General features: G+C 54.9%; 1 long non-coding RNA gene across 2 annotated transcripts in view; it reads left to right on the forward strand.

Annotated features, from left to right (window-relative positions):
• Window positions 1–362: 362 nt before the first annotated feature.
• The window catches only part of LOC140405758 (uncharacterized), a 297,688-nt gene continuing 279,644 nt past the window's right edge, over window positions 363–18,406 (forward strand). The window contains exons 1-3 of one of the 2 annotated variants that reach the window (XR_011938741.1): window positions 363–807; window positions 1,115–1,221; window positions 2,432–2,537. This is a non-coding gene — a long non-coding RNA (uncharacterized lncRNA). The remainder of the gene's footprint in view (window positions 808–1,114; window positions 1,222–2,431; window positions 2,538–18,406) is intronic. The other variant, XR_011938740.1, reaches the window with a different exon arrangement.

Raw genomic sequence — 18,406 nt, forward strand, 5'->3', positions numbered from 1 at the left:
CAAACTGTTTCTAATCATTTCCCAATACTATTTTAAATTACGATTCAATCCTATTGGAGGGGAGTGAGTGAGAGATATGGCAGATGCAGTACAACGTGGATAAATGTGATGTTATCCACTTGGGTAGAGAAAATAAGAACGTCCCTGTTTAATAATTACATTTAATCCAATTTTTTCTGTCCTGCTCAGTGAACAACACTGGTGTGGGGAAGGCCAAGGGTTAGCTGAAGTCACATTCTGTGTGTGTGGGGCTGAGCAGCAAGGAGATCAGTATCTCTTGGCCTGCATTTACATGTCAATAGAGAGCTGTGTTCTGAGACAGACATTCCACACATGGCAGAGACTAGGGGTGGAGTCTGCTCACAGCTCACTGAGGATATATCTGTGTCTGAGGGACTTCAGTTCACAAACCAAAAACTCACTACACTCAAAACATTACCCCTCTGCTTCAGTGTGTGTGTGTGTGTGTGTCGCTGGGTGTGTCAATCTGCCTGTTTTGAGCTGTGCATTTTGGGTGTTGACATGTTACTGATTGACTCGAGATTGGAGATGTTGAACTCCTGTTGTGCTGTTTTGAATATTTTATTAAAATGTCCCTGTTATTGCCTTTATAATCAATGTTATCTCCTTTTTTTCTCCAGAGGCGTTTTTATTTGGAGAACTGGAAGGAAGTCGGGAATCCAGTGAGGAGGACGAGGGAGGGTGAATTCTTCCCGAGGGAGCGCTGGCTGAGGCCTGTTCCGCAGGCTTCACCCGGGTTATTACCCTGACTGAGGTTTAATTTTAATATTGGAGGGATCAAAAAGAGTGAGGGAGGGAAGGAGACAGAAATATGTATAAGAGGGATAGAGAGACAGCGAGAAACACAAGAGAAGGGGATTTTCACAGTAACTTCATTGCAGTATTAATGTCAGCCTAATTGTGACAATAAAAAGATTTTGAGTATTAATTGTCTCTCAATCTTTTTTAACCTCTGGTTGAAAGCTGTGACTTATTTGTATTCGGATGTTGCTGAGGGGTTGTAAAACTGAAAAGGGGACCCTGGGCTCTCGCTGTATGAAATAGTTTCAATCTTTTCCTGTGGTTTAGTTAATTTTCTCCCTCTTTTTCCCAGGAATTTGAATTTTGAAAGACTGCAATGTGAGCAGGAATCTTTGGGTAAGGGTATTTCTCCCGAGCATGGATGGATGGACTGAGGCCTACTCCACAGGCCGCACTCACGTGAGTTGTCTCTTTATTGCAGCCCCGGCCTTGCACTTAGACACAAACACATTAAACCTTAGGTGGGCGGCAAAGAGTAAAATACAAATCTGGAATATGAAGCTGTCTAATTTTGTTCCAAAATAACAGGGGTTATATTAATTCTGAGCGTCCCAGGGGTGGGGGTATGGGGTGCGGTGTGTGTGTGGGGAGGGGGGGGGGCATTTCACTGTTTCAGCCACTCTCTGTAATCTGGTAGAGAGAGAGAGAGAAATCTCAGATCAGAAACTCTGAACTCAATTTTGAAAGTGGTCATCATTTGTTGGGCTCTCCCTGTGCCCAGGTTGCCGGCATAATTCACAAAATTAACGATAGTGGGGGTCACTTTTAAATGAACCCATTGACTGTAAAGTAATCTCGATTGCCCGGAATTAAAGTCCCTTGACTTGAAGCGGGTCTAATTCTGGAATGAAGCCTGTATTTTAGGCCGAGGCACAAGTATGAGAGTGAAATTAAATTCGCAGGAGGTCATTTGAATTCAGTTTGCTGTGGTTGTGAATGTTGGATTCCTGTGTGTGACCCTGTCTCTCTCTCTCTTTCTCCTTCCCAACTATTAGGATGATAGAAAGAGAGAGAGAGAGAAGTACAGAAAAGAGTGTGGGGCTGGGGGGTAATAGAGATTAGAGAGAGGGAGAGGAGAAAGACAGATGGTGGAGGGAGAGGGAGGTCGTGAAAAAGAGAGGCTTTCTCTCCCTTTCTGTCTTTCTTCCATTCTTGCCCCTCTCTCTCTCTCTCTCTGTCTCCCCAGCTTTCTGCCACTATCTGTCCATTTCTCTCCAGCTTTTTAGTGTCTCTTTAAACCTTTAATCTAAGAAAACCACCCCACAAACTGCAATGGGGAGTCTCATCACATCTTTCTGGGGATACCCTGATTAGAGAAACAAATAGAACTAAATGCTGGGAGGCTGATGAGGGATAACGAGGGAGACAGAAATATGAATGAGAGGGATAGTGGGACCGAATGAGATAGCGAGAGAGAGAGAAAGAGAAAGACAAGGGAAGTGGGAACTGTCTCTCAATCTTTTTTATTCTGTGGTTTATAACTGAGATTAGTGTAGGTGGATGTTGCTGAGAGTTTGTGTGACTGAGAGGGGGAATCTTGGCCTCTTGCTGTGCTACAAGTGTAAACATTTTCCTGCGTTTTAGTTAATTTTCTCCCTCTTTTCCCCAGGAATTTGAACTTTGAAGACTGCAATGCGACCAGGAATCTTTGGACAAAGGCTATTCTCCAGAGGACAAGTGGATGGACTGAGGCCTACTCCACAGGCCGCACTCACGTGAGTTGTCTCTTTATTGCCGCCCTGGCCTTGCACTTCGACACAAACACATTAACCCTTTGGTGGGTGGCAAAGAGTAAAATACAAATCTGGAATATAAAGCTGTCTAATTTTGTTCCAAAATAACAGGGGTTATGTTAATTCTGAGCATCCCGGGTATGTGTGGTGGGGGGGGGGGCGGGGGGGGGGATTTCACTGTCTCAGCCACTCTCTGCAACCTGGTAGCAAATGTCAACGACACTCAACACTGCCGACTGCACCTTCTGGGATCTTTCTGTGTGCCAATGGATTTTGTTTTAAAAAGGTTTTTCTTCGTTTTAAGAGGCAGTTTAACTCTTTCAGAAACTGAAGGGACTTCTCCAGGGATGTTCCAATCCACACATGACACGGCGGGGGTGGGGTGGGGGGGTGGTGTTAGGTGCAGTGGGGAATGGGGCTCCCAGCAGGAGTGAGGAGGGGGGGGGGGGGGGGGGGAGAAGGACAGTGTCCCATCTGGTTAGGTCCAGATTGCTGCTGCTGTGGGATCTTGCTGTTCACTCACAGGCCTGTGGCCTTTGCCCGCGCAGCAACAGTGACCACAACTCTGAAAATAAAATAGCTCTCTTCCTGTGTTTGAGTGGGTTTCGCCCCCACAACCCAAAGATTTGCAGGGTAGGTGGATTGGCCACGTGAAATTGTCCCTTAATTGGAAAAAATGAATTAGGTACTCTAAATTTATAAAAATAAATAAATAAATAAATATAGAGTACCTACTTTTTTTTTAATGAAATAGCTCACGGACTGCAAAGTGGGTTCGAAGGTCTCGAATTTTAAAGTCTTAAACTTGAGTGCTTGGGAACGAGAGAGTTAATGAACCCTTTCTGCGTGCACTGACGGGATATTCAGCCATGATCTCATCGCTGCTGAGAGAGAAATCCACCATCAGAAACTCGGAACTCAATTTGGAAAGTGTCACCATTTTTGGGATCTCCCCGTGCACAAGTTGCCTGCAGAATTCCTGAAATGAACCAACAGTGGGGTCACTTTAATACTGAATCCATCGACTGTAAAGTAATCTGGAATTATAGTCCCTTAAACTTGAAGGGGGTGTAATTCTAGAATAAAGCCTGTGTTTTAGGCCGAGACTTAAATGTGAGGGTGAAATGAAATTGGCAGGGGGCCATTTGAATTCTGTTTGCTGTGGTAGTGATTGTTGGATTCCTGTGTGTGATCCTCTCTCTCTCTCTCCTTCCCAACTACTGGGATGAGAGAGAGAGAGAGAGAGTGGGGTCGTGGGAGGGGGGGGGGCGGGGGGGGGGGGGGGTAGGAGGGAGATGTGAGAGAGAGAGGTTGGAGGGAGAGGGAGGTAGTGAAAAAGAGAGGCTTTCTCTCCCTTTCTGCCTTCTTTCCATTCTTGCCTCTCTCTCTGTCTCTCCAGCATTCTGCCGCTATCTGTCCATCTCTCTCCAGCTTTTTAGTGTCTCTTTAAACCTTCAATCAATGAAACCTTCCCACAAACTGCAATGGGGAGCCTCATCACATCTTTCTGGGGATACCCTGATTTGGGAAATAAATGGAAATAAATGCTGGGAGGGTGATTGTAAAAAGTCTCCGGACGGACCAGGCAGCTGGTTTCCCAGTTTAAAGAGGGAAGTGTAACTTTCTGGGGACAGTGGATGTGGCTCCAGACTCCCAATACCCGTGGTATTCAGGGGTGGGGGTATTTTGGGGGCGGGGGGGGGGGAAGAGATGGAGGAAAGAATATAGCAGGCAAGGGAAGGAATATCTCTCTCCCCCATCCCCCCGCTCACCTGCCTGTCCCACCCTGTCAGGATCACATTGCTGGTTGTGGGATCCTGCTGTGCATCAGTGGCCTGCAGCCTTTCCTGAAATGTCAACTTAGTGACCACGCACAATTTAATATTAAACTGGCTCACTGAATGTGCAGCAGTCGGGAATGGGTCTGAAATGAATAGGCCGCAGCCTGGGAACAGGTTTGTCCTCAATGGTGGTGTTTGTGTTTTAGACAGGGCGGTGGGATAGGAAGGATTTCTGAGGGGGGTTTGGGGTTAAATGTCCCTGCCTCAGTCACCCCAGCTTTCTGTCTCTCTCTCTCCTACTTTCCAGCCATTTCTTTCTACATTTCATCTTGGACTAAATGTTACAGAGAACCCCAATGTGATTTGTCGAGAGAGTGGAGGGAGAAAGAGAGTGAAAAAGAGAGGGCAGGGAGAGAAAGAGAGAGAGAGTGGAGGTAAAGAGATATAGTGAAAAGGGGAGGGGGACAGAGAAAGACAGAGGGTGGAGGGAGAGAGAGTGAAAAAGAGGGGGAGGGAGAAAGACAGAGAGAGGGCGGTGGGAGAGAGGGAGTGAAAAAGAGGAGGAAAGAGAGAGAGAGTGGAGGGAGAAAGATGTAGTGACAAGGGGAGGGGGACAGAGAAAGACAGGGTTGAGGGAGAGAGAATGAAAAAGAGAGGGGAGGACAGAGAAAGACAGGGTGGAGGGAGAGGGAGTGAAAAAGAGGGCGAGAGAACGACAAGAGGGTGGAAGGAGATAAAGTGAAAAGGGGAGGGGGACAGAGAAAGTTAGAGGGTGGAGGGAGAGAGTGAAAAAGAGGGAGAGAGAAAGAGAGAGAGGGCGGTGGGAGCGAGGAGTGAAAAAGAGAGGGGGTGAGAGAAAAGGGAGGGCCAGGGGAAACGGGGGGAGAGATGTGGGGTGGGGTGAGGGGGTGATCAGGCACAGGGTCTGGGGGTGGGGGTTCTGCTGTGCACAGTCACGGCCCAGTCACATTATCTTTTAGAAAGTGCGATTTTACACAATCCTGAGACAGTCGATTTGAAAATGTCCTGAGACAGCCCTGTCCTGTCCTGAGACAGTCGATTTGAAAATGTCCTGAGACAGCCCTGTCCTGTCCTGAGACAGTCGATTTGAAAATGTCCTGAGACAGCCCTGTCCTGTCCTGAGACAGTCGATTTGAAAATGTCCTGAGACAGCCCTGTCCTATCCTGAGACAGTCGATTTGAAAATGTCCTGAGACAGCCCTGTCCTGTCCTGAGACAGTCGATTTGAAAATGTCCTGAGACAGCCCTGTCCTGTCCTGAGGCAGTCGATTTGAAAATGTCCTGAGACAGCCCTGTCCTGTCCTGAGACAGTCGATTTGAAAATGTCCTGAGACAGCTCTGTCCTGTCCTGAGACAGTCGATTTGAAAATGTCCTGAGACAGCCCTGTCCTGTCCTGAGACAGTCGATTTGAAAATGTCCTGAGACAGCCCTGTCCTGTCCTGAGACAGTCGATTTGAAAATGTCCTGAGACAGCCCTGTCCTGTCCTGAGGCCAGTCGATTTGAAAATGCCTCCAGAGGGAAAGAAGACCTGAGAGAGAAAGAGAGGGAGCATGGGAGAAATTGCCTGTCTCACTCTTCCCCACCACATCCCCCTCCCCTCACCGAGCCTCTCTCTCCAGCTATTTCCCTCTATATTTCCTCTTCCAATAAAATGATAAAAACACCAACGTGATTTGTCGTTATTTGAATGGGGAGGCTAGTGAGGGTGGCGAATGTGTGTGGGGGTGTGGGGTGTGTGTGGAGGGGGGCGGTTGAGTGGGAGGTTAAGAGAGACGCAGGATACGGACTGGGCTCCTGTCTCCATCATGTTTATTATTTATGGGATCCTGCTGTGCACACTGCAACATGTAAACATGAACGTATCGACTTTCATAATGTTGCCGAGGTGCTGGGATTGAATTTATAAATGTGAGGCTGTGTAAGGGATATCTCCTGTGCTGAAGACGGAATGATTAGTGAAGTGTTGGTGATGGGGGGAGGGGGGTTGTGTGGGTGTGGGAGGGGGTTTAATTCAGCTCACCGAGTTCTACAATGTCTCCAGGCTCCCCCCCATCTGCCCCACTGTCAGTTTTAAAGAGGGGCTTCCATTTAATCAGACAATTTCCCAATCGCGCAGTGCCCGTGTTGTACTGTGATTAATGTCACGGTTCCTTGTGAAAGCCCAGGGGACCGTTTGAATCGACTTTTACTGACTTTCTGCTTGTCACATTCTCAGTCTCTCTCTCAGTCAGTCTCTCTGTCTCTCTCTCTCCCTCTCAGTCTCTCTCCCTCTCAGCCTCTCTCCCTCTCAGCCCCTCTCCCTCTCAGTCTCTCTCCCTCTCAGCCCCTCTCCCTCTCAGCCTCTCTCCCTCTCAGCCTCTCTCTCTCTCAGCCCCTCTCTCTCTCTCAGCCCCTCTTCCTCTCAGCCTCTCTCCCTCTCAGTCCCTCTCCCTCTCAGCCCCTCTCCCTCTCAGCCCCTCTCCCTCTCAGCCTCTCTCCCTCTCAGTCTCTCTCCCACTCAGCCCATCTCCCTCTCAGCCTCTCTCCCTCTCAGTCTCTCTCCCTCTCAGCCCCTCTCCCTCTCAGTCCCTCCCTCTCAGCCCCTCTCCCTCTCAGTCTCTCTCCCACTCAGCCCATCTCCCTCTCAGCCTCTCTCCCTCTCAGTCTCTCTCCCTCTCAGCCCCTCTCCCTCTCAGCCCCTCTCCCTCTCAGCCCCTCTCCCTCTCAGCCTCTCTCCCTCTCAGCCCCTCTCCCTCTCAGCCCCTCTCCCTCTCAGCCCCTCTCCCTCTCAGCCCCTCTCCCTCTCAGCCCCTCTCCCTCTCAGCCTCTCTCCCTCTCAGCCCCTCTTCCTCTCAGCCTCTCTCCCTCTCAGTCCCTCTCCCTCTCAGCCTCTCTCCCTCTCAGCCTCTCTCCCTCTCAGCCCCTCTCCCTCTCAGCCCCTCTCCCTCTCCCTCTCAGCCCCTCTCCCTCTCAGCCTCTCTCCCTCTCAGCCCCTCTCCCTCTCAGCCCCTCTCCCTCTCAGCCCCTCTCCCTCTCAGTCTCTCTCCCTCTCAGCCCCTCTCCCTCTCAGTCCCTCTCCCTCTCAGCCCCTCTCCCTCTCAGCCTCTCTCCCTCTCAGCCCCTCTCCCTCTCAGCCCCTCTCCCTCTCAGCCCCTCTCCCTCTCAGCCTCTCAGCCCCTCTCCCTCTCAGCCTCTCTCTCTCTCAGCCTCTCTCCCTCTCAGCCCCTCTCCCTCTCAGCCCCTCTCCCTCTCAGCCCCTCTCCCTCTCAGCCCCTCTCCCTCTCAGCCCCTCTCCCTCTCATTCTCTCTCCCTCTCAGTCTCTCTCCCTCTCAATCTCTCTCCCTCTCAGTCCCTCTCCCTCTCAGTCCCTCTCCCTCTCAGTCCCTCTCCCTCTCAGCCCCTCTCCCTCTCAGCCCCTCTCCCTCTCAGCCTCTCTCCCTCTCAGCCCCTCTCCTTCTCAGCCTCTCTCCCTCTCAGCCCCTCTCCCTCTCAGCCTCTCTCCCTCTCAGCCCCTCTCCCTCTCAGCCCCTCTCCCTCTCAGTCTCTCTCCCTCTCAGCCCCTCTCCCTCTCAGTCTCTCTCCCTCTCAGCCCCTCTCCCTCTCAGTCTCTCTCCCTCTCAGCCCCTCTCCCTCTCAGTCTCTCTCCCTCTCAGGCCCTCTCCCTCTCAGTCTCTCTCCCTCTCAGTCCCTCTCCCTCTCAGCCCCTCTCCCTCTCAGTCTCTCTCCCTCTCAGCCCCTCTTCCTCTCAGCCCCTCTCCCTCTCAGCCTCTCCCTCTCAGCCCCTCTCTCTCTCAGCCCCTCTCCCTCTCAGCCCCTCTCCCTCTCAGCCTCTCACCCTCTCCCTCTCCCTCCCAGTCTCTCTCCCTCTCAGCCCCTCTCCCTCTCAGTCTCTCTCCCTCTCAGTCCCTCTCCCTCTCAGCCCCTCTCCCTCTCAGCCTCCCTCTCAGCCCCTCTTCCTCTCAGCCCCTCTCCCTCTCAGCCTCTCCCTCTCAGCCCCTCTCTCTCTCAGCCCCTCTCCCTCTCAGCCCCTCTCCCTCTCAGCCTCTCACCCTCTCAGCCCCTCTCCCTCTCAGCCTCCCTCTCAGCCCCTCTTCCTCTCAGCCCCTCTCCCTCTCAGCCTCTCCCTCTCAGTCCCTCTCCCTCTCAGCCCCTCTCCCTCTCAGCCCCTCTCCCTCTCAGCCCCACTCCCTCTCAGCCCCTCTCCCTCTCAGCCCCTCTCCCTCTCAGCCTCTCACCCTCTCCCTCTCAGCCTCTCTCCCTCTCAGCCCCTCTCCCTCTCAGTCTCTCTCCCTCTCAGTCCCTCTCCCTCTCAGTCTCTCTCCCTCTCAGCCCCTCTCCCTCTCAGTCTCTCTCCCTCTCAGTCTCTCTCCCTCTCAGCCCCTCTTCCTCTCAGCCTCTCTCCCTCTCAGCCCATCTCCCTCTCAGCCTCTCCCTCTCAGCCCCTCTTCCTCTCAGCCCCTCTCCCTCTCAGCCTCTCCCTCTCAGCCCCTCTCTCTCTCAGCCCCTCTCCCTCTCAGCCCCTCTCCCTCTCAGCCTCTCACCCTCTCCCTCTCCCTCTCAGCCCCTCTCCCTCTCAGCCCCTCTCCCTCTCAGCCCCTCTCCCTCTCAGTCTCTCTACCTCTCAGTCTCTCTCCCTCTCAGCCTCTCTCCCTCTCAGCCCCTCTCCCTCTCAGCCCCTCTCCCTCTCAGCCTCTCACCCTCTCCCTCTCCCTCTCAGCCCCTCTCCCTCTCAGCCCCTCTCCCTCTCAGCCCCTCTCCCTCTCAGTCTCTCTCCCTCTCAGTCTCTCTCCCTCTCAGCCTCTCTCCCTCTCAGCCCCTCTCCCTCTCAGCCCCTCTCCCTCTCAGCCCCTTTCCCTCTCAGCCTCTCACCCTCTCCCTCTCCCTCTCAGCCTCTCTCCCTCTCAGTCTCTCTCCCTCTCAGTCCCTCTCCCTCTCAGTCTCTCTCCCTCTCAGCCCCTCTCCCTCTCAGCCCCTCTCCCTCTCAGCCCCTCTCCCTCTCAGTCTCTCTCCCTCTCAGCCCCTCTTCCTCTCAGCCCCTCTCCCTCTCAGCCTCTCCCTCTCAGCCCCTCTCTCTCTCAGCCCCTCTCCCTCTCAGCCTCTCTCCCTCTCAGCCCCTCTCCCTCTCAGCCTCTCACCCTCTCCCTCTCCCTCTCAGCCCCTCTCCCTCTCAGTCCCTCTCCCTCTCAGCCCCTCTCCCTCTCAGTCTCTCTCCCTCTCAGCCTCTCTCCCTCTCAGTCTCTCTCCCTCTCAGCCCCTCTCCCTCAGCCCCTCTCCCTCTCAGCCCCTCTCCCTCTCAGCCCCTCTCCCTCTCAGTCTCTCTCCCTCTCAGCCTCTCTCCCTCTCAGCCTCTCTCCCTCTCAGCCCCTCTCCCTCTCAGCCCCTCTCCCTCAGCCCCTCTCCCTCTCAGCCCTCTCCCTCTCAGCCCCTCTCCCTCTCAGCCCCTCTCACTCTCAGCCCCTCTCCCTCAGTCTCTCTCCGTCTCAGCCCCTCTCCCTCTCAGCCTCTCTCCCTCTCAGCCCCTCTCCCTCTCAGCCCCTCTCTCTCTCAGCCCCTCTCCCTCTCAGCCCCTCTCCCTCTCAGCCCCTCTCCCTCTCAGCCCCTCTCCCTCTCAGCCCCTCTCCCTCTCAGCCCCTCTCCCTCTCAGTCTCTCTCCCTCTCAGTCTCTCTCCCTCTCAGCCCCTCTCCCTCTCAGCCCCTCTCCCTCTCAGCCCCTCTCTCTCTCAGCCCCTCTCCCTCTCAGCCCCTCTCCCTCTCAGCCCCTCTCCCTCTCAGCCCCTCTCCCTCTCAGCCCCTCTCCCTCTCAGCCCCTCTCTCTCTCAGCCCCTCTCCCTCTCAGCCCCTCTCCCTCTCAGCCCCTCTCCCTCTCAGCCTCTCTCCCTCTCAGCCTCTCTCCCTCTCAGCCTCTCTCCCTCTCAGTCTCTCTCCCTCTCAGCCCCTCTCCCTCTCAGCCTCTCTCCCTCTCAGCCCCTCTCCCTCTCAGCCCCTCTCTCTCTCAGCCCCTCTCCCTCTCAGCCCCTCTCCCTCTCAGCCCCTCTCCCTCTCAGCCCCTCTCCCTCTCAGCCCCTCTCCCTCTCAGCCCCTCTCTCTCTCAGCCCCTCTCCCTCTCAGCCCCTCTCCCTCTCAGCCCCTCTCCTCTCAGTCTCTCTCCCTCTCAGTCTCTCTCCCTCTCAGCCCTCTCCCTCTCAGCCCCTCTCCCTCTCAGCCCCTCTCTCTCTCAGCCCCTCTCCCTCTCAGCCCCTCTCCCTCTCAGCCCCTCTCCCTCTCAGCCCCTCTCCCTCTCAGCCCCTCTCCCTCTCAGCCCCTCTCTCTCTCAGCCCCTCTCCCTCTCAGCCCCTCTCCCTCTCAGCCCCTCTCCCTCTCAGCCTCTCTCTCTCTCAGCCTCTCTCCCTCTCAGCCCCTCTCCCTCTCAGCCTCTCTCTCTCTCAGCCTCTCTCTCTCTCAGTCTCTCTCCCTCTCAGCCCCTCTCCCTCTCAGCCTCTCTCCCTCTCAGCCCCTCTCCCTCTCAGCCCTCTCCCTCTCAGCCCCTCTCCCTCTCAGCCTCTCTCCCTCTCAGTCTCTCTCCCTCTCAGCCCCTCTCCTCTCAGCCCCTCTCCCTCTCAGCCCTCTCCCTCTCAGCCTCTCTCCCTCTCAGCCTCTCTCCCTCTCAGCCTCTCTCCCTCTCAGTCTCTCTCCCTCTCAGCCCCTCTCCCTCTCAGCCCCTCTCCCTCTCAGTCTCTCTCCCTCTCAGCCCCTCTCCCTCTCAGCCTCTCTCCCTCTCAGCCTCTCTCCCTCTCAGCCTCTCTCCCTCTCAGCCTCTCTCCCTCTCAGCCTCTCTCCCTCTCAGTCTCTCTCCCTCTCAGCCCCTCTCCCTCTCAGCCCCTCTCCCTCTCAGTCTCTCTCCCTCTCAGCCCCTCTCCCTCTCAGCCTCTCTCCCTCTCAGCCTCTCTCCCTCTCAGCCTCTCTCCCTCTCAGTCTCTCTCCCTCTCAGCCCCTCTCCCTCTCAGCCCCTCTCCCTCTCAGCCTCTCTCCCTCTCAGCCTCTCTCCCTCTCAGCCTCTCAGTCTCTCTCCCTCTCAGCCCCTCTCCCTCTCAGCCCTCTCCCTCTCAGCCTCTCTCCCTCTCAGTCTCTCTCCCTCTCAGCCCCTCTCCCTCTCAGCCCCTCTCCCTCTCAGTCTCTCTCCCTCTCAGCCCTCTCCCTCTCAGCCTCTCTCCCTCTCAGCCTCTCTCCCTCTCAGTCTCTCTCCCTCTCAGCCCCTCTCCCTCTCAGCCCCTCTCCCTCTCAGCCTCTCTCCCTCTCAGCCTCTCTCCCTCTCAGCCTCTCTCCCTCTCAGTCTCTCTCCCTCTCAGTCTCTCTCCCTCTCAGCCCCTCTCCCTCTCAGCCCCTCTCCCTCTCAGCCTCTCTCCCTCTCAGCCTCTCTCCCTCTCAGCCTCTCTCCCTCTCAGCCTCTCAGCCCCTCTCCCTATCAACCCCTCTCAGCCCCTCTCCTCTCAGCCTCTCTCCCTCTCAGCCCCTCTCCCTCTCAGCCCTCTCCCTCTCAGCCCCTCTCCCTCTCAGTCTCTCTCCCTCTCAGCCCCTCTCCCTCTCAGCCTCTCTCCCTCTCAGCCTCTCAGCCCTCTCCCTCTCAGCCTCTCTCCCTCTCAGCCCCTCTCCTCTCAGCCCCTCTCCCTCTCAGCCCCTCTCCCTCTCAGTCTCTCTCCTCTCAGCCCCTCTCCCTCTCACTCTCTCTCCCTCTCAGTCTCTCTCCCTCTCAGCCCCTCTCCCTCTCAGCCTCTCTCCCTCTCAGCCTCAGCCCCTCTCCCTCTCAGTCTCTCTCCCTCTCAGCCTCTCTCCCTCTCAGTCTCTCTCCCTCTCAGCCCCTCTCCCTCTCAGCCTCTCTCCCTCTCAGCCCCTCTCCCTCTCAGTCTCTCTCCCTCTCAGCCCTCTCCCTCTCAGCCCTCTCCCTCTCAGCCCTCTCCCTCTCAGCCTCTCTCCCTCTCAGCCTCTCTCCCTCTCAGCCTCTCTCCCTCTCAGCCTCTCACCCCCTCTCCCTCTCAGCCTCTCTCCCTCTCAGCTCTCTCCCTCTCAGCCTCTCTCCCTCTCAGCCTCTCTCCTCTCAGTCTCTCTCCCTCTCAGCCCCTCTCCCTCTCAGCCTCTCTCCCTCTCAGCCCCTCTCCCTCTCAGCCCCTCTCCCTCTCTCCCTCTCGTCCCTCTCCCTCTCAGCCCCTCTCCCTCTCAGCCTCTCTCCCTCTCAGCCCCTCTCCCTCTCAGCCCTTCTCCCTCTCAGCCTCTCAGCCCTCTCCCTCTCAGCCTCTCTCCCTCTCAGCCCCTCTCCCTCTCAGTCTCTCTCCCTCTCAGCCCCTCTCCCTCTCAGTCTCTCTCCCTCTCAGTCTCTCTCCCTCTCAGTCCCTCTCCCTCTCAGCCCCTCTCCCTCTCAGCCTCTCTCCCTCTCAGCCCCTCTCCCTCTCAGTCTCTCTCCCTCTCAGTCTCTCTCCCTCTCAGTCCCTCTCCCTCTCAGCCTCTCTCCCTCTCAGCCCCTCTCCCTCAGCCCCTCTCCCTCTCAGCCCCTCTCCCTCTCAGCCCCTCTCCCTCTCAGCCCCTCCCTCTCAGCCCCTCTCCCTCTCAGTCCCTCTCCCTCTCAGCCTCTCTCCCTCTCAGCCCCTCTCCCTCTCAGCCTCTCTCCCTCTCAGCCCCTCTCCCTCTCCCTCTCAGCCCTCTCCCTCTCCCTCTCAGCCTCTCTCCCTCTCAGTCTCTCTCTCTCAGCCCCTCTCCCTCTCAGCCCCTCTCCCTCTCAGCCCCTCTCCCTCTCAGTCTCTCTCCCTCTCAGCCTCTCTCTATCTCAGCCCCTCTCCCTCTCAGCCTCTCTCCCTCTCAGCCCCTCTCCCTCTCAGCCCCTCTCCCTCTCAGCCTCTCTCCCTCTCAGCCCCTCTCCCTCTCAGCCCCTCTCCCTCTCAGCCCCTCTCCCTCTCAGCCCCTCTCCCTCTCAGTCTCTCTCCTCTCCCTCTCAGCCTCTCTCCCTCTCAGCCCCTCTCTCTCAGCCCCTCTCCCTCTCAACCCCTCTCCCTCTCAGCCCCTCTCCCTCTCAGCCCCTCTCCCTCTCAGCCTCTCTCCCTCTCAGCCCCTCTCCCTCTACGCCCCTCTCCCTCTCAGCCCCTCTCCCTCTCAGCCCCTCTCCCTCTCAGCCCCTCTCCCTCTCAGCCCCTCTCCCTCTCAGCCCCTCTCCCTCTCATTCTCTCTCCCTCTCTCCCTCTGCCTCTATCTTCTGTCTCTGTCTCCCTCTCTCTGACTGCCTGATTCTGTTAGTCTCTGTTTCCTCTCTCCCTCTGCCTCTATCTTCTGTCTCTGTCTGTGTCTCTCCCCCTGTCGGTCTGTCTCTCCCTCTCTCTGACTGCCTGGTTCTGTTAGTCTCTGTTTTCCTCTCTCCCTCTGCCTCTATCTTCTGTCTCTGTCTGTCTCTCTCCCCCTGTCGGTCTGTCTCTCCGCTCTCTGACTGCCTGGTTCTGTTAGTCTCTGTTTTCCTCTCTCCCTCTGCCTCTATCTTCTGTCTCTGTCTGTCTCTCTCCCCCTGTCGGTCTGTCTCTCTCTCTCTCTGACTGCCTGGTTCTGTTAGTCTCTGTTTTCCTCTCTCCCTCTGCCTCTATCTTCTGTCTCTGTCTGTCTCTCTCCCCCTGTCGGTCTGTCTCTCTCTCTCTCTGACTGCCTGGTTCTGTTAGTCTCTGTTTTCCTCTCTCCCTCTGCCTCTATCTTCTGTCTCTGTCTGTGTCTCTCCCCTGTCGGTCTGTCTCTCCCTCTCTCAGACTGCCTGGTTCTGTTAGTCTCTGTTTTCCTCTCTCCTTCTGCCTCTATCTTCTGTCTCTGTCTCTCTCTCCCCCTGTCGGTCTGTCTCTCCCTCTCTCGGACTGCCTGGTTCTGTTAGTCACTGTTTTCCTCTCTCCCTCTGCCTCTATCTTCTGTCTCTGTCTGTGTCTCTCCCCCTGTCGGTCTGTCTCTCCCTCTCTCTGACTGCCTGGTTCTGTTAGTCACTGTTTTCCTCTCTCCCTCTGCCTCTATCTTCTGTCTCTGTCTCTCTCCCCTGTCGGTCTGTCTCTCTCTCTCTCTGACTGCCTGGTTCTGTTAGTCTCTGTTTTCCTCTCTCCCTCTGCCTCTATCTTCTGTCTCTGTCTGTGTCTCTCCCCCTGTCGGTCTGTCTCTCCCTCTCTCTGACTGCCTGGTTCTGTTAGTCTCTGTTTTCCTCTCTCCCTCTGCCTCTATCTTCTGTCTCTCTCCCCCTGTGGGTCTGTCTCTCCCTCTCTCTGACTGCCTGGTTCTGTTAGTCTCTGTTTTCCTCTCTCCCTCTGCCTCTATCTTCTGTCTCTCTCCCCCTGTCGGTCTGTCTCTCCCTCTCTGTGACTGCCTGGTTCTGTTAGTCACTGTTTTCCTCTCTCCCTCTGCCTCTATCTTCTGTCTCTGTCTGTGTCTCTCCCCCTGTCGGTCTGTCTCTCCCTCTCTCTGACTGCCTGGTTCTGTGAGTCACTGTTTTCCTCTCTCCCTCTGCCTCTATCTTCTGTCTCTGTCTGTGTCTCTCCCCCTGTCGGTCTGTCTCTCCCTCTCTCTGACTGCCTGGTTCTGTTAGTCACTGTTTTCCTCTCTCCCTCTGCCTCTATCTTCTGTCTCTGTCTGTGTCTCTCCCCCTGTCGGTCTGTCTCTCCCTCTCTCTGACTGCCTGGTTCTGTTAGTCACTGTTTTCCTCTCTCTCTCTGCCTCTATCTTCTCATAGAATTTACAGTGCAGAATGAGGCCATTCGGCCCATCGAGTCTGCACCGGCTCTTGGAAAGAGCACCCTACCCAAGGCCACACCTCCACCCTATCCCCATAACCCAGTAACCCCACCCAACACTAAGGGCAATTTTGGACACTAAGTGCAATTTATCATAGCGTATCCTCTTAACCTGCACATCTTTGGACTGTGGAGGAAACCGGAGCACCCGGAGGAAACCCACGCAGACACGGGGAGGATGTGCAGACTCCGCACAGACAGTGACCCAAGTCGGAATCGAACCTGAGACCCTGGAGCTGTGAAGCAATTGTGCTATCCACAAGGCTACCGTGCTGTCCCACTCTCTCTCCCCCTGTCGGTCTGTCTCTCCCTCTCTCGGACTGCCTGGTTCTGTTAGTCACTGTTTTCCTCTCTATCTCTGCCTCTATCTTCTGTCTCTGTCTCTCTCTCCCCCTGTCGGTCTGTCTCTCCCTCTCTCTGACTGCCTGATTCTGTCTCTCTCTCTCTCTCCCCCTGTCGGTCTGTCTCTCCCTCTCTCTGACTGCCTGGTTCTGTTAGTCTCTGTTTTCCTCTCTCCCTCTGCCTCTATCTTCTGTCTCTGTCTCTCTCTCCCCCTGTCGGTCTGTCTCTCCCTCTCTCTGACCGCCTGGTTCTGTTAGTCACTGTTTTCCTATCTCCCTCTGCCTCTATCTTCTGTCTCTGTCTGTGTCTCTCCCCCTGTGGGTCTGTCTCTCCCTCTCTCTGACCGCCTGGTTCTGTTAGTCACTGTTTTCCTCTCTCCCTCTGCCTCTATCTTCTGTCTCCGTCTGTCTCTCTCCCCCTGTCGGTCTGTCTCTCCTCTCTCTGACTGCCTGATTCTGTTAGTCAACTGTTTTCCTCTCTCCCTCTGCCTCTATCTTCTGTCTCTGTCTGTCTCTCTCTCCCCCTGTCGGTCTGTCTCTCCCTCTCTCTGACTGCCTGGTTCTGTTAGTCACTGTTTTCCTATCTCCCTCTGCCTCTATCTTCTGTCTCTGTCTGTGTCTCTCTCCCCCTGTCGGTCTGTCTCTCCCTCTCTCTGACTGCCTGGTTCTGTTAGTCACTGTTTTCCTCTCTCCCTCTGCCTCTATCTTCTGTCTCTGTCTGTGTCTCTCCCCCTGTCGGTCTGTCTCTCCCTCTCTCTGACTGCCTGATTCTGTTAGTCTCTGTTTTCCTCTCTCCCTCTGCCTCTATCTTCTGTCTCTGTCTGTGTCTCTCCCCCTGTCGGTCTGTCTCTCCCTCTCTCTGACTGCCTGGTTCTGTTAGTCACTGTTTTCCTCTCTCCCTCTGCCTCTATCTTCTGTCTCTGTCTGTGTCTCTCCCCCTGTCGGTCTGTCTCTCCCTCTCTCTGACTGCCTGGTTCTGTTAGTCACTGTTTTCCTCTCTCCCTCTGCCTCTATCTTCTGTCTCTGTCTGTGTCTCTCCCCTGTCGGTCTGTCTCTCCCTCTCTCTGACTGCCTGGTTCTGTTAGTCTCTGTTTTCCTCTCTCCCTCTGCCTCTATCTTCTGTCTCTGTCTGTCTCTCTCCCCCTGTCGGTCTGTCTCTCCCTCTCTCTGACTGCCTGGTTCTGTTAGTCACTGTTTTCCTCTCTATCTCTGCCTCTATCTTCTGTCTCTGTCTGTGTCTCTCCCCCTGTCGGTCTGTCTCTCCCTCTCTCTGACTGCCTGGTTCTGTTAGTCTCTGTTTTCCTCTCTCTCTCTGCCTCTATCTTCTGTCTCTGTCTGTGTCTCTCCCCCTGTCGGTCTGTCTCTCCCTCTCTCTGACTGCCTGGTTCTGTTAGTCACTGTTTTCCTCTCTCCCTCTGCCTCTATCTTCTGTCTCTCTCCCCTGTCGGTCTGTCTCTACCTGTCTTGACTACCTGTCTCTCTTTACATCTCTCTCACTCCCTCTGCCTCTGCCTGCCTGTCTGTGTGTCATTGTGTCACTCTCTTTCTGCCTGTCTCTGTGTGTAATGTGTGTCACATGTCTTAAAGGGCTCAACACAGCTGACATTGCAATAAATCCAGGTTTGAGTGAAATGCACAGGAAATATTTGGATTTGAGTTTTAGTGATATACTGACTTTGCATTTTCCCCTTTCTCTCTGCCTATTTCTGTCCCTCTGTCTGTTTCTCTCTCTCTGTCTGTTTCTGTCTCTCTCTCCCTCCCATCTTTGTCTTCAGCTTGTGAAGTATCAGAGAGAGATAGACAGAGTGAGACAGAGAGAGAGAGAGAGAAGCCAGAGGGGCAGGGAGAGGGAAGAGGAGATTGTTGGATGGGGGTCTCTGCTGCACAGCCAAGGCACAGACCCCCACCTCCCCACCCCACATTCCTCACCCCTCCATGGTGTCCACACCTTAAACCTCAATCGACAGTGAGAAAGGGCGGGGGGAGAAACAGGGTGAGGGAGAACCAAACTGAGAGGGGTGGGGAACGTTGGGGACTCAGTTGGGGTAATTGATACTGGATCTTGGAGCGGTTGAGTCCTCCTCCGTTGTGGGGCTGCCCGTGGGATCCTGCTGTGCAGAATGGTCTTCATTGTAACTTTAGTCATTAGTACATTGACTGGTGTTTTGGGTTTTAGTTCTGTAATCATGAAAATTAAACACGTCCAGTGTGGTGGGACACTTATTCTAAATGGGATGACAGGAGATTTTCCGAGGACATTTTAATCCAGCTCTCACAAAGGGCCTGGAACGGAAAAGGCCGCGATTGGGGCCTGGTTCAATTTACCAATCGCACAGTGCCCGTGTTTTACTGGAATTAATGGGAAAGGAGAGAGAGAATGGGAAAGGAGAGAGAGAATGGGAAAGGAGAGAATGGAAAGGAGAGAGAGAATGGGAAAGGAGAGAGAGAGAGAATGGGAAAGGAGAGAGAGAATGGGATAGGAGAGAGAGAATGGGAAAGAAGAGAGAATGGGAAAGGAAAGAGAGAAAGGAAAATGAGAGAGAGAAAGGAAAATGAGAGAGAGAAAGGAAAATGAGAGAGAGAAAGGAAAAGGAGAGAGAGAAGTGGGAAATGAGAGAGAGAATGGGAAAGGAAAGAGAGAAAGGAAAATGAGAGAAGGAAAGGAGAGAGAGAATAGGAAAGAAGAGAGAATGGGAAAGGAGAGAGAGAATTGGAAAGGAGAGAGAGAATGGGAAAGGAGAGAATGGGAAAGGAGAGAGAGAGAGAATGGGAAAGGAGAGAGAGAATGGGAAAGGAGAGAGAATGGGAAAGGAGAGAGAATGGGAAAGGAGAGAGAGAATGGGAAAGGAGAGAGAGAATGGGAAAGGAGAGAATGGGAAAGGAGAGAGAGAATGGGAAAGGAGAGAGAGAGAGAATGGGAAAGGAGAGAGAGAATGGGAAAGGAAAGAGAGAAA

Source organism: Scyliorhinus torazame, unplaced genomic scaffold (genome assembly GCF_047496885.1).
Source record: "Scyliorhinus torazame isolate Kashiwa2021f unplaced genomic scaffold, sScyTor2.1 scaffold_197, whole genome shotgun sequence".
Lineage (NCBI taxonomy): Eukaryota > Metazoa > Chordata > Chondrichthyes > Carcharhiniformes > Scyliorhinidae > Scyliorhinus > Scyliorhinus torazame.